Raw genomic sequence first — 25,545 nt, 5'->3', positions numbered from 1 at the left:
AGGGTTCTTTAGAGTCTGGTGATTGCCACAAGAGTTGAAAACATGCCCTGCAGGAGTTCCTACATCCACTCCATGGAGGTATGGAGTAAAAATGTCAAAAAATGGTGACAAAGGTCAGTTTCAGTTCGTACAGGGGTCAACAGTGTTGCCACATTACTTTGAAAAAGTAATCCAATTACTGATTACTGATTACACCTTGAAAAAGTAACTTAGTTACTTTACTGATTACTCACTTGTAAAAGTAACTAAGTTAGATTACTATTACTTTTTTAGTTACTTTCCCCAGCTGCCGACAACAACCCACTGCCACCTCAACATGACAATAATACTTGTTTGGCCAAAACTCACTTATAGTCACCCTTTCTTGACTTCAATGAAATATATACTTGTTTTATAAAAAGTAAAATAAAGACCTCTTTCTTGACCTCATATTTAACTGTTGACAGCACTGTAACAGTAAAACTTGCAATTTCTAACCTACATTGTTTATAAATGTAACTATTAAATTCTTTCTAACATTTTTCTAACATTTAAATTCTCTCTAAACATTGTGCTTGTCAAAATTATTATTATTATAAGTAGTATTAGTAGTTGTAGTAAAAAATGGCTTCAAAACTGGACCTTTAATCTAGGTGTTGTGTGGGCCGCCAGAAGAGGATGTACTGCTGGCCTACCACCAAAGGGCGCCCTGCCTGAAGTGCGGGCTTCAGGCACGAGAGGGCGCTGCCGCCACGGACACAGCCGGGAGTGACAGCTGTCACTCATTAATTCCTGACAGCTGTCACACATTCTTCATCATCGCACTCCATAAAGACCAGACGTCATCTCCACCTCATCGCCGAGATATCATACTTCATTGGAGGTAATATCCTCAGCCGTTTGTGTCTTTGCAATATATCTGTATATTGTGAGTGTTTGCAGGAGTACCGGTTCCTTTTTCTGTGGAGGCTGAGTGAGTGCAGGACGGCACTCTTTTCCCCTGAGGAATCACTGCGGTACTCTGCAACATATTGAGTGAGAGGTGGAGGTGGCATTCCCACCGCTGTTGTTACTGGGTGTACACACCCCACACTTGACTGTCTTTGTTCTTCGCCAGCAGTACCAGATCCGACAGTCGGGGACGGTGATCACCTGGGAATACGGGACTTTGCGGCTCCAGTATTCACCAGGTTCTGTGGGGGCGGAAATCGTGTGGTTCCGGCTCTTCTCAGGACAGACGTCTTCTATCCTCGAGCCTGCCCACACGTCACCTTTGTAATTGACTGTAATTATATTCTGAGATTGTCTGTATGTTCGTTGTGCACGTTTCACAACATTAAATTGTTACCTTTTGGCTCATCTATTGACCGTTCATTTGCGCCCTCTGTTGTGGGTCCGTGTCACTACACTTTCACAACACTAGGGGTGTTGTGGAGGGCACATCCCTGCCCCACACCCCCATTCCATCTGGATTCGCCCCTGCTTTGGAGTTTGAGCACAAAGAATGGATAACATTTATTTATGCAGAAAACATGACCAGATTTACAGGTAAGAAAGTTTATTGCGTTTTCACATCATGTGGTCCTCAGAAAGAGAGTTTAGGTGCATTTGAGTGGAAAATAGTGTTGTTGGTGCATCGCAGAGGATCAGCTGTTTTTAGCAGCAGATATGGAGCAGCTCGGCTCAGAATTCTAAATAAAAGAGAAAAAAGCATTAAAATGTCTTTGTAAAGCTCAGTGCAGGTGTGCTGTTGTCACCGCGCTTTAAGAGGTGAGGACGAGTCGTAGCTGCTGCAGAAACCGCAGATGAAAAGCTCACAGCTCGCTTAAAGAGGGCAGTTCAGTCGAATCCCGACCTCCTGCCCACGGACCAAGTTTAATGCTGCTATTGACCCACAATGCAAAAATAATAGTAACGCACAGTGACTTGGACAAGTAACTTTAATCTTATTACTCATTTGGAAAGATTAATGCGTTAGATTACTTGTTACTAAAAGAAGTGGTTAGATTAGAGTAACCGGCATCACTGGGGGTCAAAAGTTAAAGTTCCTCCAATTTTGGTAAAACGATGCAAATTATTGGTTGAGTTAATACCATTTTTAAAAGGAATAGTTTGCACCATCTGTCATGCTTAGTTATCATGTTATCATGTTATGTTATGTCATACGTCATAGAATCCAATGGACGTCGACCTTGTTTGACCTTTACTTTGGAGACCAAGCATTCAACACTGTCAAAACTATTCCATTATTAATCATATTATTTCAAACCAATTTGTATCACTTTTACCAAAATTGGAGGAACTTTAACATTTGACCCCTGTACAAACTGAGATTAACTTTTGTCACCATTTTTGCAGTTTTTACCCCATAACTCCAAAACATTCAGTCATAGATAATCCAAACTATACCTTTTTGGAATCGTTATGATCAGACAAATAATGTGGTATTTTCAACATGACTGGAGCATTTTTAAATTTTTACCCCTGTAGCTCATTAGAGGTCAACTCCAGGATGACTCCATATCTAAAAATAAACATTAGTTAATTTAGAATATGTGTGCCAAATTCCATGCTTTTGTCACAAAATGAACAATTGTTTTGCTCTGCCACCCTACTATAAATGTGACTATGATCCAGAGCAAAAGGTCATTGTCACTTCACTATCCACTCCTGTCACTGCAATGTGAAGATAAAGGGCCTGATTACTAAACGTTTGTGTGTGTAAAAATGTGCACAAACTCCATAGCTCTTGAAAAGAAAAAAATTAAATGTGTATCTTGATTTAATGATCATGTGCAGTGAGGATGCCTTTCAAATGAGCAAAATAATTTGTATTGTCTAACACATTTTCTTTCTTTAATATTCTATTGTGGTGTGTCCACCTGAGTGTGCAAAATTGTGGGTGTTGAACATGCACATAGGTGAGGTCTGCACGATTTATCGAGGCTAAAAGTTATTTCAGGTTGCTGAAATTACTTCTGAAATTTAGTATGTTTGAAGCCTTAGTGCTAACTTACTCAGTGTTGCATGATGAATGCAGACACTCAGAAATCTGATTCAGACTCCTTCCCAGTGAGCTGTTTGGGTATGCATTTCTTTATTTTCAGTCAATACTGTTCTTTAAAACACCACAATTAAACATGAATTTACATGGCCCAATTTGTGAAGAAACAAAACAACCACTGCCTGAATAAAATTAGAAATTTCTATTACATAGAAAGACAAGTAGAAAGTCCTGTGTGTATCTCTCCAGCAGCACAATCCCTGTGCACCACAGTGCATGGGAGCTGACTACAATTAGCACCACAGGGGATGGTCAGCACCATGGACAGCTCCATGCACAGCCGCCTACATACAAAACATACACAAAAAATTCTCAGTGTATATCACATTTGCTTCAATTATGTGAAAAAGAAGAGAATATTAATGCCAGCATGAAATGTTCTGTATTTTCTGGAGCAGAAGTCACACTGGAGTATAAGTCGCTCTTGCCAAAAAAAAAATGCCTCTTGAAGAGGAAAAAACCACATACAAGTCACACTTTTTTCTGTGTTATGAGCTCTTTCATTTGGGATTTTTGAAGTGTATTTTTTATGACTGCCATTTACTCTTTGATTATTGGAGTGTATTTTGTTTCATGCTTTGATCCTTGGGAAACTTCTATATAAACATATTTGTGAATTTTCGGTATACGAGGTCTGTCAATAAAGTAACGGTCCTTTTTATTTTTTTCAAAAACTATATGGATTTCATTCATGTTTTTACGTCAGACATGCTTGAACCCTCGTGCGCATGCGTGAGTTTTTCCACGCCTGTCGGTGACGTCATTCGCCTGTGAGCACGCCTTGGGAAGGAGTGGTCCCGCCCCCTCGTCGGATTTTCATTGTCTGGAAATGGCGGAATGAAAAGGACTTTTTTCCCCTCAGAATTTTTTCAGAAGCTGTTAGAGACAAGCAGCTGGAAACCATTCGAAAAATTTATCTGACTTTCGGTGAAAATTTTACGGGCTTCACAGAGAACAAGGTCTGTTACTACAGCTTTAAGGACCCCTTTAAGGATGCTTGGCGCACCGCGCTCCGAGCTGCGATGATGCGGCACAAGCCACCGGACCATTTCTAAACGGATGGCTCTGTGGATACGAGACCGTCGTGTGCTCTTTCTCTGGTTATCACAAGAGCTGGACATCAGCCATTTTCTGGCAGATTTCACTTTTAACAAAAGATTTTGTCATGGAAAGCCGCGCGGAGGCTTCGCGCGTAAAGACCGATTCGCTTTGGAAGCGAGACAAAGGAACGCCTCCATTTCTGCGTGTCAGAGGACAGGTTTGGACATGTCCAGCTCTCCACAATTGCGCTGATACTTACTGGACTGGTAAGCATTGAAAGCCGAGATAGACATGTCCGCACGAGGGTTCAAGCATGTCTGACGTAAAAACATATGAATGAAATCCATATAGTTTTTGAAAAAAATAAAAAGGACTGTTACTTTATTGACAGACCTCATATAATTTGCGCCAAACTAGTTTAAAAAAAAAAAGCTCCCATATTCTCTGGTGGGAATGGACATTTGAAGATCTTTTAAACACTGCTGTCTACATCATGTTACCACTAGCTGTCATGCGCACAATTATTCTTTGTAAATCACCTGCAAAACATTCACCAACCCAAAGCGCATTAGTTTGGAATGTCCGTGCAATTCAGCACTTGTTATATGTGATCTTAATAAATCGCTGAGTGTCATCTTCAAATGCAGGATGGGAAAAATTAAACAAACTGACAAGAACTTCACTGACGCACCCTCAGATGTTGAAACTAGCATTTATTGTTTAGTTGTGCACCGGTAGGTCCCACACCAGTGTTTGAAACCCACTTGTGTGTGTGTGTGTGTGTGTGTGTGTGTGTGTGTGTGTGTGTGTGTGTGTGTGTGTGTGTGTGTGTGTGTGTGTGTGTGTGTGTGTGTGTGTGTGTGTGTGTGTGTGTGTTTGGCGGCGACACATGGACTATGAGGCCGTCGGGTTTATCTGATAATTGACTGTGAAATAAAAGGGCTGTTCCTCTCCGGAATCCTCGCTGACACCCAAATCAATCTGTCCTCACTTAGACCCCTCCCTCCACCCCTACCAATCATCCACCCACCACTTCATCCCTCACACGCCCTCCATCCTCCCTTTACACCCAATTATGCACCCATCTATCTATCTATCTATTGGCCCTGACCATTTATCCCTCAGCCCGTGTCCCTCCTTCACTCGATCCCATCAGCAGCACTTCTGTTGACACACTAACAGCTGTTTGACAGTAATGGCTCTAAAAGCAGAGCAGGGTGCCAATCTGTGCACGCACAGAGAGGCCTTGAGGCTTCAAGAGGAGCGCACACGCCACCAACAGCCAACGGTGCATACACACACACACACACACACACACACACTCGTAGGCACACGTTATGATCAATATGAGATCTATTCAGCTGCACAGCTGGTATGTGTTTTCTTCACAGAGGCGGTGAAAAATGCACTTGTATGAAAAGCTGAAGAATGTTTATTGCACATTCAACATGTTTTGCCAAACAATCACCATAATTGCACAAACATTAAAGTTTAAAAACTCAAATTATGAAGTTGGATGAAGTATTCTTAGGCAGTCGTGTAGGAAGTACCCAGATACCTAAAGACCATGTACAGTACTTTTTGAAGAAATGCAAAAAATAAATAAATAAACTTCTGTAAATAATTTATATTGTAGGTAGTTTTCTCAAAAAAAAAAAAAAAAAAGCACATCTTTTTTTCTGACTGAAAAACTGGTCTGTCCATTAAACTGAGCCAGTCCACGTTTACTGAGAAAGTTGGATTTTGGGCGCCCCCAAGGAACCAGCTGAGCACATCGATGATGTTTCCAAAACCGGATCCATCTTAAAATTTTGTAGAAAATTGTGAAAATATCAGTAAAGCAAAAAAATAAATACCTATGGCTGCAACTAACAATTATTTTCACAAATGATTAATCTGCTGATTATTTCCTCAATTAATTGATTAGTTGTCTGGTCCATAAAATGTCAAAGTGGAGATCAGTGTTTCCCAAATAGAAAGTGAGCAAGAGGGGTTGGTTGTTGCCGAAAAAAGTGGCAAAGGCTACACCTTTTCTGAAAGCCTCTCAGCTTTTCAATGATATGTGACGGTCATCTGAGAAGATCAGCTGTTAGAAGTTATCACACATAATGTAAATGAAGGTTGAGAAAATTACACCAACAAACCAAAGTTTTGCCACTTTTCCAGTAATGCTTTACATATTTTGAGGCCCTGACTGATTATCTAAACTCCCAAAATAACCAACAAACCAGAAAGAAAATTCACATTTAAGATTCTGAAATCTGAGAATTTGAACATTTATAAAAAACAACAACAAAAACAAAAGTAAACCTGAAAAGGATTTAACAATTATCAAAATAACTGGTGGCTAATTTAACAATCCATTATTTGATTAATCACAGCTCTATAAATAACTCTCTCTTGCAGTGTTGATGAAAGATGTGAAAAAATATCCTAGATCCACCCCTACATCTGGATTTGCAACTAAATTTAATGGCCTCTTTGTAGCTCTCCCATCCCCCCCCCCCCCCCCCAAGAAAGTTGTATTAGAATTTGTTAATACTTATAAGATACTATATTAATAAACCAGGTGTCTCGCAAGTAACCCAAACAACCTGCAAACATGGGTGTTGTACACTATTACATGTTGTACACTATTACTATTACACACACTTCTATTCTACTCTTCCTTTTGTAGATACACCTTAGTATACAACTAGTTCTACCTTAGAAATGGAATATATTCTAGAAGACATACCTTACCGAATTTTCATGGATATGGACTGATTACCGCTTTCATAGTTGTTAATAACAATGTGATGTGCAGCAGCCCTATGGCGGCGCCAGAGTCTATGAAGACTAATGTATGTGATATCTTGACAATGACTTTGTGTATTAAGGTGAAACTTGGTTCACAAAGTCACCTCACTAAGACCTAGACAACTTTAAAGTTAGGTGCATTTTAATTCTTATTGTGGCCACCAGGGGTCAGAGTCAGAAACTTGCTACTGTAGATACCTTGCTAAGACCTTGCATAAATTTGAGTTTGAGCATCTTGGGGTCAGTATTGCACTTGTTTACTGTAAATTAATTAGTTTTTTCTTGTTGTTGTTGTGTGCTACAAAATGAGACTTGTTGGAATGTTAGTATGCTCGCCAAATACCAACAGACGTTTCTCATTCAGCTGCACTGATGTCGGGAAGAAAAAGTATTATCCAACATTCAGTTCAAAGGATTTTTTTAATTGAACAATGTTTGCGTGTTTGCATTGTTTCATGCATGTGTGCACGTGCTCATGCCAATCATTTGCTCCTCCCCTCAGCAAGCTGCGTATTGTGATGCTGTCAGCTGGAGTTTGATGGATGGCAGATGATTACACAAAGTCCCGTCCACCGGTTCATCATCTGCACCATTAGTTATAGATCCACAGAGGCACACTGAGTCCTGCTACGCACACGCGCACACACACACACACTTTTCCCCCCTTTGATTTCTATCATCAGTACTTGTTCTCTTTTCCTTTGGTGAGTGAATTCCTCCCTTCTACTGCTCTTTTATGTCAATCCCTCCCTCAGTTTAACATCCTCTACTGTTACACACTGAAGTGCTTTCTGTTTTAAAGTCAAACCTGTTTTTCTTTCCATGGTTATATTTTAGGGAGCAGGATTCTCTTGTTTGTTTTTGTTTTGTTTTTTCAAACATTGCAACATAAGATTGTTTTAATGGTTCATTAATTTATTTTCTTCTCACACTGGAAGAATTACCAGGGGATCCCCTGGGAAGAATTCCCAGTGGATCTCCAGGGGTTCTGAAGCCAGTGGGGAAAAATCATCCCTCCATCATGTCCTGGATCTTCAACCACTTGGACAAGCCTGGAAGACCTCCCTAGGGAGATGACCAGGGGGCATCCTCACCAGATGCCCAAACCAGCTCAGCTGGCTCCTTTCAATGCGAACAAGCAGCGACTCTTGTCCGAGTCCCTCCCAGGTGAGGGTCAGCCCAGATACCCAGTGGAGAAATCTAATTTCTGCTTCTTGTATCCACGACCTTATGTCCATAGGTTATGACATGAGCATAAGTCAACGGGTAAATTGAGGGTCTTACCTTCTGGCTCAGAAGCTGATATGGTAACGGGCTCATTTATCAAATCCTTTCCAAGTCTACTGTCAGATTATAGAGAACGACTTCACACTTTAAAATCCTTTCAAACGTGATATCATCTGGAAGCGAGAAGGCTACACTTTAGCCCAGAGGCTGTCTTGAGTCTTTGCTGCATATTTCTTGGGATTATGAGGCTCATAAAATGTCATTCTTGCATGCGTTCTAACCATGCATTGGTGTGATGCATTACAATTTCCACGAAACAATGAAATTTCCTTGGGTCCTTGATGGAAACCACCCATGGAAACAACCATTCCATCTCCACGACTTGAAAGTAGTCATCTATCTGTCTCAAAAACAAAGGCATCACCTTGGCCTTTACCATTTGCTGGGTTCCTCAACTCTGAGACGGCGGTGTGCCTGATCATTCCCAGAAAATCAATGGTCAAAATATTGTAGCATCACAGCGCAAGTGATAATCCACATCTGATCGTCCTTCATTTGACTCAAAGTAGTTTCAGTGGTACCTAAGGATTCTCTGAAGAGGAAGACTTCCACTCGTCAAGGTTGACAACCAGGACCTTTGTTCTTCTGCATAGCTATCGGTACCGCCGGTAAGCATTCTTGGGTTTATTTTGTTCTGGAGAAAATAAAAGCTTTTTGTGGATATTCAAATGTTGTCCAGAAGTGGCAATTACAAAAATGTGACAAAAGCTACTTACAGTTTTAAAAAAGTTGAGATGTGCACTCTACTGAGTGCCCTTGCACTTTCTCTATGTATTTTGTATTGTGTGAACAAACACCTGCTACCTATATGGGTCATCATAGAAACAAATGCTAATGTCAATAAATCAAAAAATAAAAAATTTCCCCAGTTCAAACCTGTGACAATATGTGACGTGGGAATAATCTTTAATAGCTCCCAAAAATGTATCCGTGACCTCTTCTGTCGCCTCTCCACCTTATCAGCACAAGACAACTCCCGACTTATAAGAGCTGAGAGCCGGCCTACAGAATCTAATGAGACGGTTTAAGAGCACCGCTGTCCCTTGTTCCTGTCCATTTGCTAATTCAGCGCTTATCACTTTCATAACCCTCATTAGCTTATCAGGACAAGACAAAGGGGAATGTGAACACTTCGTAGCCACCTGGGGACCAGCCAGAGGGTTCACATCTGGATATTAGCATTGGAGTCTCCACACCTTCATCCACTGATACAGCTCCATAAGCCTCTCATTGCGTTATCACCATAAGACAATACAGAGCTAATTCCGGCCGTTCTACTGGTATTTACAGAGATATTCACTGGTCAAACGTTCCACATCACACCACCACCAACCTTCACCCTACCGCCTCGGTATCCCCATTACCTTATCTTGTGAAGACAAGGCAGAGCAGACGTAGCTTTAGTTAGCTTAACATCTGACTCATTGCTAGCTTTTGGATTAGCCGCACAGCTAACGCAGCTCACGGGCCAAGGTGAAGTCTGTCTTAATGCAACAGCTTTGGGGCAGAAAGCTGCCTAATTTCAGCTTCTATCACTGCTGGCAGGGCTTCAGGAGGCGTCGTGGAAGCCACACAGAGCGGTGGTTCAGACACACTAATGTGAGGTTAATCCCGCCACTGGAGAAGTCACACGGTATTAGTGGATATTTAAATGAAGGGACCAAATGTGGGTGAACACCACAAGAAAATGTGCACTGCAAAAATGTTTTTTGTTTTATTTGCAAGAACAATACAATTGAGGCAGGAAAGGAATTTAATAAGAAATTTGCTTTTCCACTTTTTTGTTGGTTAGGTTTTAACTTTTAACTTTGTTTCCTAAATTTTTAATTAAAAGTTGAGGCAATGCAAACAGCTTATTACTTGACAAATGCAAATCAGAATCATAAAAAGCACAAAACAAGCTATAAGAAAAACACCAATAACAACGAATATATACGGTCCCTTTAAATATATGTAAAGCAGGATAGAGCACGTGATGTCATTGTATGCAAAACACAATCTGTTATAAACTAGCAAATTATTTGAGAACTTATTTTGAATATCATAGCACAGAATATAGACTCATAGCAGCACTTTTAAAGGCACAAATACATTTGCTTTTAACAAGGTGGTGAGAGGCGATGGCCTGTTCAAATCCCCATCACACGGGAAAATCACTAAGGATCCTTAGGCAAGGTCCTTAATTCCCAAGTCATTCCTAGTGTGCAGTCGAGTTGTTTGCAATGCAGCATGCTGGCATCAGTGTGTGAATGTGAGGCATCATTATAAAGTGCTTTGAGCTTCTGGTTCAGATGGATTAAGTATTATACAAATACAGTTCATTTACACAACTACACATGCTCTAAACCCAAGCCACGGCAGCAAGGGCTAAAAACAATTACATTTGAGTGAAAATCTCCAAAAGAGGAAAGTGCCAGGACAGTGTAAGCCAAAAATCAGCATCTCTGCAGAGCCCATGTTTAAAACGAGGAGGGTCCACTATTCCTAGGGTCTACTGGTCCTAACCTCTTTATATTATTTGATGGTGTATATTTACAACTTCAACATGCTCTCCTTAATACTAAGACTAGGACTAGGGGACCCTGGGACTAGTGAGAAATTCGCTTTAAAACAGACATCATTGTCTTCATGAAAATCAAGTCAAACATATCAAAAGGTCCAAAAAAATGGCAGGTCCAACAGCAAGAAAAAGACAGAACAACAGGCGACGAGTCGGTAATCCAGCAGTTTGCAACGTCAGGATTTCAACAAAGAATTCATCAAGCAATTCATCCAATACTGTACCGCTCTGCATATATAGATATATCCATCTATCTATCTCTCTTAATGTGTATGCATGTATATGTATATTGGTTGGATTCTTTGTTGAATTAATTGTTGAAATCCTGGCATCAGAAAGTTTTGCAGGGTTTGAAGAGTGTAAGATTGCCTCCTGAGAACAAGACATCCAGACGATAACAGCACCTCATCATCACCAAATAATGTTTCATCTTCACTTCTCGTGAGCTCACATGATGGCACCGACATCACAGCTCTGGCACATTTATCAGCCAGAGTAGTGCAAAAGTCTCTACAGAAAACTGTTTCAATATCTCATGTAGCTCCTGAGATACGGCCATTAATGTGTTGTAGATGTGACTTATGAACTGACCTTCGACCTGTGACCTATGACCTTGACATAACCTGTGTTGCAAGATGATGGTCTGTTGGGTTTATCCATCATGTCTGCTGCAGACACATGACAATAACCTCTGATTTGACTTTGACCTATGACCTCAACATGACCTGTATTGTGAGATGATGGTCCGTTGAGTTTATTGAACAAGTCTGATTGAATCTGAATGAGTTTCATTGATGGATTACTTTGTTTGAAGATACTGGTCCAGACAGATACACCAACAAACAGACACGTGTGCCCATTACTACAGCCTCTTTCCACTGAATTTGGAAGCTAAATATTGAAGTCTCTCTGGGTAGATATAAAATATTCAAAGAGTTCTAAAAATGTTAACAAAAGTCACATTCACGTTTCTGTGTAAACTAAACCGCTCTTTTTACAAACATTCCTTCCCTTGGCGTCTAATTTCTAGGTTCTAGGGTCTTTGTGTGTGTGTATTTGATGAACTGACTTTCCACTGTCACCTTTGATTTATTAAAAACCATCTGCACAGATCATCAGGGTCTTCTTGAAAACTTTTTGATTGCATGGACACACCTGAGGTCAAATCTCGTCTATTTGTCTAGTGGTACAAACCAATTATTTGGAAACCTGTAATTGAATTCTTGCAAGAATAATAAAAAATTTAAATAATAGATAAATACATTGGGAGGTGCAGCATTTGTGGAGTGTAGGTGGAGGTACACACTGTGATGTAGACCCCTCTCATCCCTATTGCTCCTATGAGCACAGCTCCTAACCCCCCCCCCCCCCCCCCCCCCCCCCCACACACACACACACACACACACACACACACACCCTCAACCTCTCCCCCTGTCTGGACTAACCAGGCGCATCAGAGTTCACAGGTTAAGTACAGAAGCTGTCTAAATCAGTAGGTCAGCTGGCAGATGGAGGAAATGATGGGCTTAATGACCGGGTGCCGCTGTTGCTAATGATCAGCTGTACGCAGCTAGTTGGGTGGAAATGCTGCCTGACTGACAGATCTGCTCACTCAAACGTGTGCAGGTGCGCGCTCACAGGCTGTGGATGAAGTCAGCCTCTCCTGTTCGATGAACTGTAATTGGTGGTGAGACCCCAACAATCCAGTCCTGAGCAGGACTGGTCCCGCCCACCACTTTAACAGCCCATTAGCCGTTATTAGGGGGTCCTCAGGGAGCGGTACGGGTCACAACACGCTGCTAACCAAGCAGAGATTAATAACCCGTGAGATTTAATAGAGTTGTCAGATTTGGGGTCAAATTCAAAATAATGTCTAAGATGGAAGCAGGTGAAATGATGATAAAGAAGCAGCTGACATTGTGGATGAAACATATTTTCGTTTCTACTTGGACGTGATGTTTCCAGATTCTACAATTGGAAGAGATTAATCCCCTCTAGTGTTGCTGAGAATTGTACACTAATTAGTAGCCTGCTTATCATTCCAGTAAAAAAAGGAAATTTTAGCAAAATGCATGAAAAATACACCTTTCTTTTTTATGTCTTGAGAACTGCAGCTTCAGAAGAATTCAAGAGCCAGCGTTTGTGTAATGAAAATGACTAGAGAGACAGCATTCCTCAGATTGTCTTAGAATGCAGGAAAAAAGGCTAGAATTTCCGGGGGGGGGGGGGGGGGGTGCATACTCACAAAACCCACAAAAGGGCACACCCAACCAAGACACCCCAAACCAAGACCACCCCCCCCCCCTTCAGTTGAAGCTAGATCCGCCCCTGAGAGATGACATCATTAATTGTAGTATCACTTTGATGTCTGTCTGTGTGCTACAAATCTACATCCAGGGTCAATCTAGAAACATCTATGCGTGAGGTCATTTAAGGTGGGAATGTCATTGCATGTTGACAAACATGCAGTCCTTGAGAGATCCTTGGCCTGGTTTGATGGCTGGGAAATCTGTCTGAGGACCTGCTGTAGCCTTCATTGGCCTTGTTAGCCGTTGGGTTGCAAGACATCACATCCACCGCCTGATCTGCCTTTGATGTCATCTCATTCTCAGGGTTCCTGTTGGGCCTTCCCGGTTACTGTAGCAGGCACAGGACACAAAAGGTCCCAATCGTATTTCACCCCAACAGGCAATCCCTGACTTGATCAGTTACCCAAGGTGACAATGGGGATGAGGGCTTGGATCTTAACACCCAACAGAAGCCAGAAGAAACCCCTGGCTCTGCCCCCACTCTGCACAGCACTCACAGTACCTGGGTGTAGGTTATCTATAATGTCCAGCATTTTGTGGGGGATCCTACAAATTTTCAGAACGTCCCAGACAGCAACCTGGTCAACAAGATCACAGGTTTTGTGAAAGTGGTATTATAAAGCACATAAAAGTAATCTATAAATAATATTCAAGGATTATTAACCGAGTGAGAGGTCTGTACATCGAAATATCAGACTGAGGTGTTGACAGTACGGACCGAACATCAGCGAAAAACACAGAGGTCTGATATCGCAGTACAGATCGAGCAAGCGATGTTAATAACTCATTTATTATATGGGTTTTACATGCATAAACATGCAAACTTACAGTATCACCCAAATATGCTATTGACGGTGTTGGGCTCGTTCGCTTTCTTCACCTCCACCAGCTTAACAGATGATCCGGTCGTTAGCTGGTAAGCTTTCAATATGTGTGTTTTTTCCGATGCTGTTTAGACATTTATGGAGGACATTCATATCCAACTTGATTTTTCTAATCGTGTTTTTAGCTTCCTGGTGTATAACGAAAATACACATTGTGGACAGATTGTCATGGTAACCGGTCCAATATGGGAAAATATACAACCGGTAGTCAGACAATCAGAGCGTGCGTAGCGTCGCAGCCATATAATAATATGTCTTGCATAGCTATATCAAAAATGAAATATAGACCTAAATACATGTTCTCCTGTTCTCTTCAAAATAATACACAAAGATCCAGCCGACAAGTCCCCCCCACCCCCACCTACTGATTGACCCATCCAAGTTTGGGCTGGAACGTCTAATTTTTCATGCACTAAACCATAAACCAACCAACCTGTTTCCCAACCTGGAAAAGGTTGGGAAACAGGTTGGTTGGTTTATGGTTTAGTGCCGTTTCCCAGGCTGGGAAACAGGGCACTAAACCGAGCTCATCTATGGTTGTAAAAAACAAACTATCTCACATTTATTGGAGGACTGTGAATAAAAAAATGGAGGATGTACACCATAGTGTGCCAGGTCAGGGAGCACGCGGCGGTGTGTGGCGCTGGCACATGCACCACACTACAGATCCGCCCCGGGTCCTGGATAGCAATTTTAATATTCCTCAAAATATAACCATTTGGGAGTAGAGATTTTCTTTAAAAAGAAATCCAGTGAAAGTGCAAAACCGCACCTGGGATCGGGATGGAGCGTTTGACTTGTTCGTCTGTAACAATTAAGGCAGCGATGCGTTCGCTGCACCGGCCTCCCTCCCTGGGACTCTATCCGTTAGTGTGTGACAACCGCGAGATAGCTCATTAGCCATTCGCTTCCAACTGAATTTTAACCAGCGTATTTGTTCCAGTGCAAATTCTGACATTTCAATATGCCAGCAGAGAAATCAGCTCATTTGAATGCGGATAACTTGCTTGTTTTTTTTTTTGTTTTGTTTTTTTTGCCTGAATAAGAACAAGGGAGGAGATAAAGTGCACATGAAAGTTTGCTGCTAATGTCTAAGGAGCCTTATTTAGACTAATAAGAAAAAAACATACATATTAAAGGAAACAAACACTCTAAAATAGAATATATTTGTATATCAGGACACCTCAGTCATCAAGATGTCCAACTAGGAGTTAGGGCATGTGATTTTTACTTCTAAGTTTTAGTGAAAACATGACAATAAATGTTCAAACACTTCATCGGTAAATCAGTTAGTACAATTAGAAGCTCTGTTGTTTGTTTGTGAACACGAGCACAATACATAGCTCACACATCTTAAGCTTTTTTCCAGTTGGCTATATGCTAATTAGCAAAGCTAACTATCTGGGTAGTGAGTGGGATAGGCTGGCTCGATAACATATTAAGATTAGATTAGATATACTTTATTGATCTCACAGTGGAGAAATTATGTTTACACTCCAGTTACCTCAGACAGCAATTAGTCCACAATTATTATTTGTTTACCGTAATAATGGCACACATCAGAAATAAAGACAGCACATACACATTTGACATTGTTTATGTGCACTAAGTTTGAAGAAGTCCGTTATCGGAATTGAGGCAAGTGGATGAATCACGCAGCAACCCTGAGATGCGCCGCCGTCAGTTTGGGGGAACGGAGGCCAGCTGCAGCTAAAATTGCACCACCCCCGCCGAAGGTGGAAAGGAATAACGTGAGCAGACGTCGGAGTGGGGGGTATTTGATGAGGGGTGGGGGGGAGGGAATGGAGCATGCTTCAGTCCTGTGAAAAACAGTTTATTGTCTTTGTGAGTTGAGATAAGAAACAGCCAAATGATCCCCAGACCGAAGAAATTCCTCTGGAGGGAAAACCCATGACCTTCAGGCTTGATAAGCCTGTAGTGTTGTGGTTTGAGCAATGAAAAGCACTTTTAACAGTTCCACTTGAACAACTAAATCCCAATTATGAATTAAGAATATTCACTGGCCTCTGAAATCTTCAACTTCAACTGCAAGGCACACATCTGCTCCAAGACGTCATCCACTTTGCGTCTGAGTTCAAGAGTCATCGCAGTCTGAGAATGCTATGTAATCCCTATGGAAGGAGCAGCAACACGACGCTATGGACACAAATGAAGCGACGTGAGTGAAGTGATTTTGAGCGATTGGTGCATTTGTGGCACGATATTGCGTCACATCACATCGCATTGCCCTCCTCCCCAAGTTGAAAAATCTGACCTTTTTTGTCTTGTCACGCTGTGATGACCAATCAGGGACTGGATACGTAGTGACGTGGAGATGTCTGGAGTTTGACTGAGTTGGATGTGAACATGTCCTATCTCTGGTAGTCAGCCTGTGGGCAGGACTTAAGTCCCTTTTGTAATTTATTTCACAATTATGACAGAGTTTGGGGGGAGAGCGAGCAACAGCCCCGCAACAGGGGCAGCGGAGTTTTTTTTTTCACATGTGCGCGCGACCAAATTGTCCATGAAGATTATTTTATTTATTAACTACACAGATGTATAATAAAACAAATGTTGACTGGTTTATAAATACAATTATAACAGAGTTTGGGGGAAGAGCGAGCAGCAGCCCCGCAGCAGTGGCAGAGGAGTTTTTTTTTTTTATTGTTTACATGTGCACGCATGAACGGGACAGGAGGTTCTCAAACTGGGTCCTGCAGAGGCGGATAGACCGCTGAAAGCGGCCGCCATCCAGACGCAGCTCCTGCAGCAAATAATGAAACTCCCCGTGAGGATGTTGTGAACCCAGGGATAGCACCGCTGGTGACGTTTGTCAGCTTTCCACAACAATTAAGAGCATAGCAACTCACTCCATGTGATCAAGGTCCATCATGTTAACTTGACTGACAACCGGAGCCGGCAAGTGGAATGGAAGCTCCTCCTATTTGATGACGCACTGGGGCAAATTTTCACAGCAAAAGCAGAGCGACACACCGGGTGATAGTGGCACATCCCTCACATGGCGATGGATGCGCAGCTTCGGCACGCCTTTGTGTTGAAGTCTCACAGGACATGCTGTGACATGCCCACCTCTTCCACAATTTCTCGGATAGTCATACGACTGAAAAGCCACCAAAAGCCGTCTGAATTTTCCGAATGGTGGAAAAGGTGGGCATCATTTTGTCCTGTGAGACTTCAACACAGTGGCGCTTTTGCTCCGTCAGCAGCTTCGTGCCGAAGCCATCGGCATGAATTTCGCTGCAACTCTTTTCATGGCAAAATCTTCTGTCACAGTGAAATCAGGTTTTTGAAAAAAATAAAAAGGTCGGATACTTTTCTAACAGACCTTGTATAATTCTTTTGAACATCTGATTCTCTGCTCTGCCCATGATGCTATGTATTGCCAAGGTTACAAGAATAAAAATCAGCCATATTACTTTGTCACTGTATATAGGCCCCCCTGGCCCATACTCTGAATTCTTACATGATTTTGGTGAGTTTTTCTGTAATTTGTCAACTACTGCAGATAACATTCTGATTATTGGTGTCTTGAATATTCATATAAATAAGCCTTCGGATCCCCTCTACGAATCATTTATGGGAATTTTGGATGTATTAGGATTCCAGCAATACATTCAGGATTTGATGCACCATTAGTGGAAATACCCTGGATTTGGTTCTAGCAAGTGGTATTGCTGTCACAAATACTGACATCATGCCTGTTGCATCAGTGGTTTGTGATCACTCACATTTGGTTTACAGTTTCGCTGCCATGTTTAGTGGAACAACCACCTTACTTATTGAGGCGACACGTAACTATGACTGAACTCGAAGCTACACTGCCTGATATCTTAACTTCACATTTAGAAAATGCCCAATCAGTAGACAGTCTTGTAGACAGTTTAAACTCAGTGCTCAAAACTACACTCGACATGATTGTGCCACCTTTATTAAAACCACCCCCCCCCCCCCCCCCCAAAAAAAAAACACAGTCACCTTGGTTCAATGATTACTTGCGTGACCTCAAGCATAAGGCTAGAGGTCTAGAACAAAAATGGTGTAGTTCAAAATTAGAAGTATTCCACCTCACATGGCGCAATGCTGTCTTAGACTATAAGCATGCACTACTGGCTACAAAGCGGCCCTACCTCGTATTACTCTGATTTGATCAACAAAAACAAGCATAACTCAAAGTACTTGTTTGACATGGTGGCAACACTTATTCTTGGACAACCACCTGTAGTTCGCTCTCCTTTTACAGCACAAGATTTCTTGGATTACTTTGAGAAGAAAATAGATGACATTAGGTTAAACATATTCCTGCATGCCTTAACCCAGCCACTACACCCTGCTACTGAGGTGCGTGCCATTACTGAGGTTTTACCTAGATTTACAAAATTTGATAGTATCTCATTAGGTATGCTGACGAAACTCGTAATGTCTACAAAGAGCACAACCTGCTTATTTGATTCGATACCAACAAAACTGTTTAAGGACCTGTGGCCCATTCTTGGACCAACTGTGCTGGAAATTATTAATCTCTCATTAGCCTCATTTGGCTCTAAAATTCTGGATAACGTGGTTTCACAGCAGTTGGTGGACCACCTTACTGAGAATAATCTTTTCAAGCCACTGCAGTCTGCTTTTACAAAATGTCATTCCACAGAGACGGCTCTCACTAGAGTGGTGAATGATCTTCTGCTTGTAATGGATTCGGACACCACTACAGCTCTAGTGCTGTTAGATCTCAGTGCTGCGTTTGATACTGTGGATCATCATATTCTACTTGATAGGCTGGAGAATCATTTTAGGATTACTGGGAGTGCCCTTGCATGGTTGAAGTCATACCTGACCAGTCATTCTCACTGTGTTTTGTACAATAACACTACTTCTAACCTTAGTGAAATGAAATTTGGGGTTCCACAGGGGTCCGCCTTAGGCCCCCTACTTTTCTCCCTTTATATAGCACCCCTTGGGCACATATTGCAACGTTCTGGGATTACCTTTCACTGCTATGCTGATGATACTCAGTTATACATGATGATAACTGCCGGTAATCTCATCTACATAAAATCCTTATAAGATTGCCTTGCATCAGTGAAAAGCTGGATGTCAAGCAACCTCCTACTTTTAAACTGTGATAATACTGAAATGATGGTTCTTGGTCCAGTGAGACATCGGCATCAATTTGACCAGCTAATGCTTAGTCTAGGTTTGTGTGTCACACTGACAAAGTGAGGAACTTTGGTGTAATTTTTGATCCTATGTTGTCCTTTGTCCTCCACATTAGAGATATTACGAGGACTGCTTTCTTCCACCTGCGAAATATAGCGAAGATTCATTCCGTCCTGGTGCTGAGACCCTGATTCATGCATTTGTTTCTTCTAGATTAGACTACTGCAATGTTCTATTTTCTGGTTTACCGCAGTCCAGTATTAGGGCTCTCCAATTGGTTCAAAATGCTGCTGTCAGACTTTTGACAGGAAGCACAAAGTTTGACCACATTACACCCATTTTGGCATCTCTTCACTGGGTTCCTGTCCCTGTGAGATCATATTTTAAGGTTCTGTTACTAACCTATAAAATTGTTCATGGACTGGCAGCTCCCTACTTAGCTGACATACTTAAACCTACGTACGGGCTTTGCGTTCTCAGGGTGCAGGTCTACTTTCTGTCCCTAGGGTGAATAAAAAAATCTGCGGGTCACAGAGCTTTCTCTTATCGTGCCCCAATCAATAAGTCAGATTCTGTAGAGACTTTCAAGTCCAGACTTAAGATGCACTTATTTTCTCTTTCGTATGGCTAGCATACTGGTATAGTATGTTACTATGCTTTGTACCCTTTTAAATTCATTTTATGAGTAAACAGAGTGGGCCGTGGCCTCAACTTTATCGAAAGTCTGAGTCTTTTAGTGAAGCTTAGGGTGTTTTCTTCTGCAGGCCTCCCGTCTTGTGCACCAGCATGGACTCCCAAAATCTCTCAAAAGTTCTTGTATAATTTCCTGTATTGTCTATTGTGTCGGTAGCATGGCCCAAGCAGAGGTCATCCCTTTGAGTCTGGTCTGCTTGAGGTTTCTTCCTCAAATCAGGGAGGGAGTTTTTTTCTTACCACTGTTGCCTGTGTGCTTGCTCTCGGGGTTAGTAAGTTTAGACCTTACTTATGTGAAGTGCCTTGAGGCAACTTTGTTGTGATTTGGCACTATATAAATGAAAATAAATTGAAAATTGAAAGTGAAATCATGAGCAATAAAAGTAACAGCCAAGCAAATATTTTGACTTCTTGGGAAGAGCTTCTCAAATATGTGGATTATGAAAAATGTCATTAGAATTCACTGAAATTCAGTCACAAACATTCCCGTGACAGTTCAGTTAGGTCAACACTGTATGTGCTAGTGCACGTACAGCCCACTGCACTGGCTATAACCTTTAAATATGAAATTTACAATTTGATATGGGTACATAGCACTGAACCATCCTGCAGGTGTCAGTGTTCAGCAGGTGGCAGACACATCTACATGGGTGTCTACACATCCGCAAATTATGGTAGTTCCTGCTTCAGCTGCCATGGGGTGGCAGCCATTGTAAGGCACGAACAACAAGTGTGCAACAACACTGTCACAATGTCATACCACCATTATGGTGAGCTCCCATCGTAAGCCAGGGATAGATATGACCAGAAATAAATGAATGTACTAACCGTCAACTTCCACCACCATGTGGCTATCTGCTAATATGAACAACAGGTTGGTCATCATTAGTGGTGCCCCACAGCAGCTTATGCTCAAGGTTCTTAAAATTGAGCAATAGCTCCACCTGATGGACATTTACCATTAATGCAGGATGATGCCAGTCACCCTCTGCACACTGTCATCAGCAACCAGAGGAGACTCTTCAGCCACAGACTGCTCCTTCCCAACTGCAGGACCAACAGTCTGAAAAACTCCTTTGTCGCGCAGACCATCAGACTGTACAACTCCTCACTCATGGGGAGGAGGAGTAACAGGAAGACAGAGGTCATAAAGGAGAGGAACAGTAACAGGCAGGAGCAAGCAGTATTTATGGTATTTATATTTACATTTTGCAAATTGTTTTGTGGTTTTACTCTTGATAATCTGAGTGTTTCTTACCCTGCGTGCTGCTATACAATGCTGCTGGAACCTCAATTTCACTATGGACATCTTCCCAAGGGATTAATAAAGTTCTGTCTGATATAATCTAATCAAGTTTCACCAAGAGCTCCAGTTATTTGAATTTTATAGCATGCTTGTTACACTTCCTCTGACACTGCGCAATGTTGTTCATCCATCCATCCATCTATTCATTTTCTATACATGCTTAGTGTTGTTGTTTATGTACCTCAAAATGGAAACGCTCTGCATCAACGGCCTACAGTCTATGGCAAATCCCATAGGTTACCGCGTTGGGTACGTCATCAGTGATGTGAATGTAAACGGCCTTTTGTTTTTGTAATATCCCATTTTACACAGACAAAACAAAAGTTGCTTTTTCGATTGATCTGGTACATCAAAGCTATTCCACTCCATGATTAGTTCATCATCATTAAGTGATCCTTTAACTTGGCGAGTTACAAGTTATTATTTTTTTTATTATTATTATTATTAAAAAAAAACAGCTCTTCACAACAGTTGGCCAGATCAAGAACAACCTTCTTCAAGACATACCATATGGTACTTAAGCAGCTTCAACCTAATGCTACCTACTTGTACATCAGTTAATATTTTTCGATATGAATCCTTTTCCACAACCTGAAGAGGAATGCAAGCACCTGAAGAGTGCATTTTGCATTAGAATTGGATAAATTAGGCTTCTGGAAATGGAAATGAGTTTTTCAACTAAAATGTCAAAAAGTGGCACTGAAGTTTTAACATGATAGCAAACATCGATTTCACGATTTCTCTGATTAGGACAATCTCATGTCTGAATCATTTCTGTGTCCAATCAGTGTTTATAAAAGGTGAAAAAAATAAACCAACAGAGGAGCAAGGATTGTTTTGGGGGGGGGTTGGGGGGGGGGGGTTGGGAGTGTTCCATCTAATACTTTACACATCAGTAAGGTTACTATGGTAACACTTTACGATAATGGTGCATTAACTGACATTAGTTAATGCTTTGATAATGTTAACTAACTGTTCAGTAATCATTCATGGATGGTGTTCTGGATCTTTACAAATGATTGAACAATACATAAATTAATATGTTAATACATGATTACTAAACACAACTAAGGCTTAATTCACTGTTAGTTAATGCATTAATTATTTGAAGTACCCTTACACCAGTGATACCATTATTATTATTATAATTATAATTATTTTAATTTATTTATTTATTTATTTTAGCATTTGTTTTCTGCTCCAGCATTCTGTGGTGCAGTGTTATTTTGAATATAGAGACTTATAATATTAACCACAAAAGAACATGGCAGATTCTGAATTCTATTTCTATTTGGGAAGTTCCTGAATAACATTTATCACAAGTCTGCACCATGACACCCAGAATCATGTCATCACTGAGTTTGACTACATTAAATATCTTTTTTTTTCTTTTTTCCAATAAAAGCCTGAATTTTTTGTAGCACTTTACAAAACATGTTTGGACATATAAGCAGGACTATACAGGTATTGAACCAGCAGCTTTACAGTGATCAAACAATCCACAACAGCATCTAAACCACAGTCACCAATGCCGGATCAAGTATGTAATAATCTGAAACAATTCCCACCTCCTCCTGACCACAGGGGATAAAAACCGGTAATGAACCCGAAGGTATGAAAGACTGAATTCAACAACAAAACAACCAATAAAAGTGCAGATATGAAGAGCGCGCTTTTTGTTACACTAAAGTTCCAGTTGTCAGCACTAAGAGAAGCATCAAGATAATTAAAACAGAATCATTGTCTAAAGCCTGCAGGGACCCACGTTAATTTAATTTATATGACATCAGGTGATGAGGAGCAGCGAGTGCACGCGTGCTGTGGTTCACTCACCACTCTGCAGGCGGAGACGTCAGGCATATTAGTCTGTTCAGACCAGGAACTAATCTGTAGGCCAGACACACAGACAGCTGACATGTGCACATAGCACAGCAACTGACGTAACTATGGCTGCAGGTTCGACCCGTCAGCTGACAAGATGTGCCATGAGATGCCGTTCGTATTTGTAACCGTGCAGGCAAAAAAAATCATTCAGGAGCTTAAAAAAAAAAAACCCTCTGACCTTCAGGAGTCCACAGCAGCAGTTTGAACAGGTGCGTCTCAGGTGCCGTGGGGTTGATAATCCAGCACCATGTGCACGCCAACAGTCAAGCGGATCCCCCACTCTGAGTGTTCCGCGTGGAAGAACAGAAGGGGCTGAAAGACAATTTCACAAAATCTTCCTCCTGCTGATCGTAATCCCATCGCACAAAGAGCCCCCGCAGGAGTTTCCCACTCCTCCAAACTCCTCCGTGAAAACGTCGCGCCTCCTTACCAAGGACTGAGCAGGCGCACCTGAAACAGGACAACAGGTAAGAGCCCCAGCAGCGTTCCACGCCCGAGAAACCGTTCCTTCATCGCCCGTCTTCTCTCTTCAGCATAGACAACTCTGTCTGTTCCTCGGAGTGTCTCTGCCAAGTGTAGCCGGGCACAGCCGTCCTGTTTTTGCCGCTCTTTGCCAAACACACAAACACATTCACGCACATACACAGAGGAGAGTGTTGTAGTCTTTTTCTTTTTTCCTCGGCGCTGAGCTAACCCTGAGCCGGGGCCCGGTCTGCCTTTGAGATGCTCTCTAGCCCACAAACACAAGACGGCTTTCATTATCTTGCCCGTCGCAGCGCAAGGCCTAGCTTCTAAAAGCTACTGATTTCTTTCTTTCCTTAGCCCCCTGCACAAAGGGAGGGCATTTTGTAAATTACTTGCTCGTTTCAGACCAACAAAAGGTACTTTCATTGAACCCCCCCCCCCCCCCCCCACCCTCACACTCTCCTATCCTGCCGCCATTTGATTTTGCTCAAATTTGATTACAAGGCTTGAAAAAGGAGGGGAAGAAAAGAGAAGAGGAAATAAGAAAGCCCCACAGATGGCATGTTCATTCAGCGCTGTGAATGGCTTTATACGGGCTGTCTTTATACACGTGGCAATCCAAAGACGCTTCAGCCGCACGCCGCTAAAAGAAGAACTTGACAAAATTATTGGTTTGGTAACGCTCTTGCACGACTGACACGGCCAACTCAGAGGAGAAAGAAAAAAAGCCCTTCTCCTTGTCTCTCCATCTCACGCTCTCTGCGTCGTCCACCTTAATCAAAACATTTTAAATGAGATGCTTGATTGCAGCAGAAAGTGTTTGCGAGTGTGTTGTCATATTAATAAGCACCTGCCCTGAGCCTCCACAGGCCACATTCCAAGACACCAAAGCAGAATATTCATTCAAATGAACAGAATCACATGAAAGGAGATACACATTGTGCACATACAGCACGCAGCACACTGGAAAAGACAAAGCGCAGAGACTTCTGATGTCTCACAGGCTATAATCCTGCTTCCACAATGGACCACTCACTCTGCACTCCACAGGAGGATAATTACAGGTCTGCAGACGAACATACAGCTCTCTGGCTCGAATGCATTTCTCTATATCGCCCACACAAACACTTTCTCAGTCGTCAGTGCAGAGTGAACTACAACATCTTATCCCAATACCGCATCATCATACGATGGTCCAAGGCCTGGTAAGGCCTTTCCGTGTCAGATAGACTAATGGACAAAAGTCAGTTAATTCCAGGGTCTACACACCAGGCAGAGGCCAGGTCACACACTGTGTCCATAAGTGCACTAAAGCAATGTGTATCACAGAGGTCAATGATCCATAACAACAGGATGAATTTCAAGAAATTCTTTTCACCAATTCTGAATCTCTTGTTAAGTTGTGCTGCAGACAAAACTGCAGGTTCACAGATGATTTTCTGACATTAACTCAAAACTCAGGGGGAGGAGGAGTAACAAGAAGACAGAGGTCGGGAATGAGAGGAACAGTAATAGCCGGTAAACCAGTATTGATCAGTATGGCTGGTATTTATATTGTGTATTTGTACTGCAAATTGTTTTTCTTTTTGACTTTCACTTTTGATACTCTGTGTGCTTCTTATCCTGTGTGCTGCTATACAATGCTGCTGGAACCTCAACTTCCCTGAGGGATTCTTCCCAAGGATTAATAAAGTTCTATCTAATCCAATCTAAATAAAGTTGTTTAAAAATAATCCTGGAAGTATCTGTTGTTAATCCTGCCCACCTTGGTGCTGATCCCAAGATCAGTTTGGTGTTTAAGATTTTGTACTACTGATCTTCAGATGCAATGATAAGAGAACACACACACACACACTCGTCTTCAACTGCTTACTCCAATTAAGGGTGGCGGGGGACTGGAGCCTATCCCAGCAGTCATAGAGCATGAGGCGGGGTACACCCATGGACAGGACACCAGTCTGTTGGAGGGCCACATGTTGACAAACAAACACATTCACACCCGCACACAATTTGAAGTGTCCAATCCACCTAACCTGCGTGTCTTTGGATGTGGGAGGAAGCCAGAGCACATCCGACCCACGCAAACACAGGGAGAACAC

The 25,545-nt window shown here is 41.9% G+C and overlaps 1 long non-coding RNA gene across 1 annotated transcript; it reads right to left on the bottom strand.

The window, feature by feature from the left end:
• Nucleotides 1–4,754: 4,754 nt before the first annotated feature.
• On the bottom strand, nt 4,755–25,153 carry LOC117519471. Its single transcript, XR_004563294.1, has 3 exons — nt 25,015–25,153; nt 6,280–6,286; nt 4,755–4,766 (listed from the first exon to the last, which is right to left on the bottom strand). It is a non-coding gene; the product is annotated as an uncharacterized LOC117519471 (long non-coding RNA).
• Nucleotides 25,154–25,545: the final 392 nt, after the last annotated feature.

This window comes from Thalassophryne amazonica, chromosome 10 (assembly GCF_902500255.1).
Source record: "Thalassophryne amazonica chromosome 10, fThaAma1.1, whole genome shotgun sequence".
NCBI classification, from domain to species: domain Eukaryota; kingdom Metazoa; phylum Chordata; class Actinopteri; order Batrachoidiformes; family Batrachoididae; genus Thalassophryne; species Thalassophryne amazonica.
This window is presented reverse-complemented; position numbering and strand designations above follow the sequence as displayed.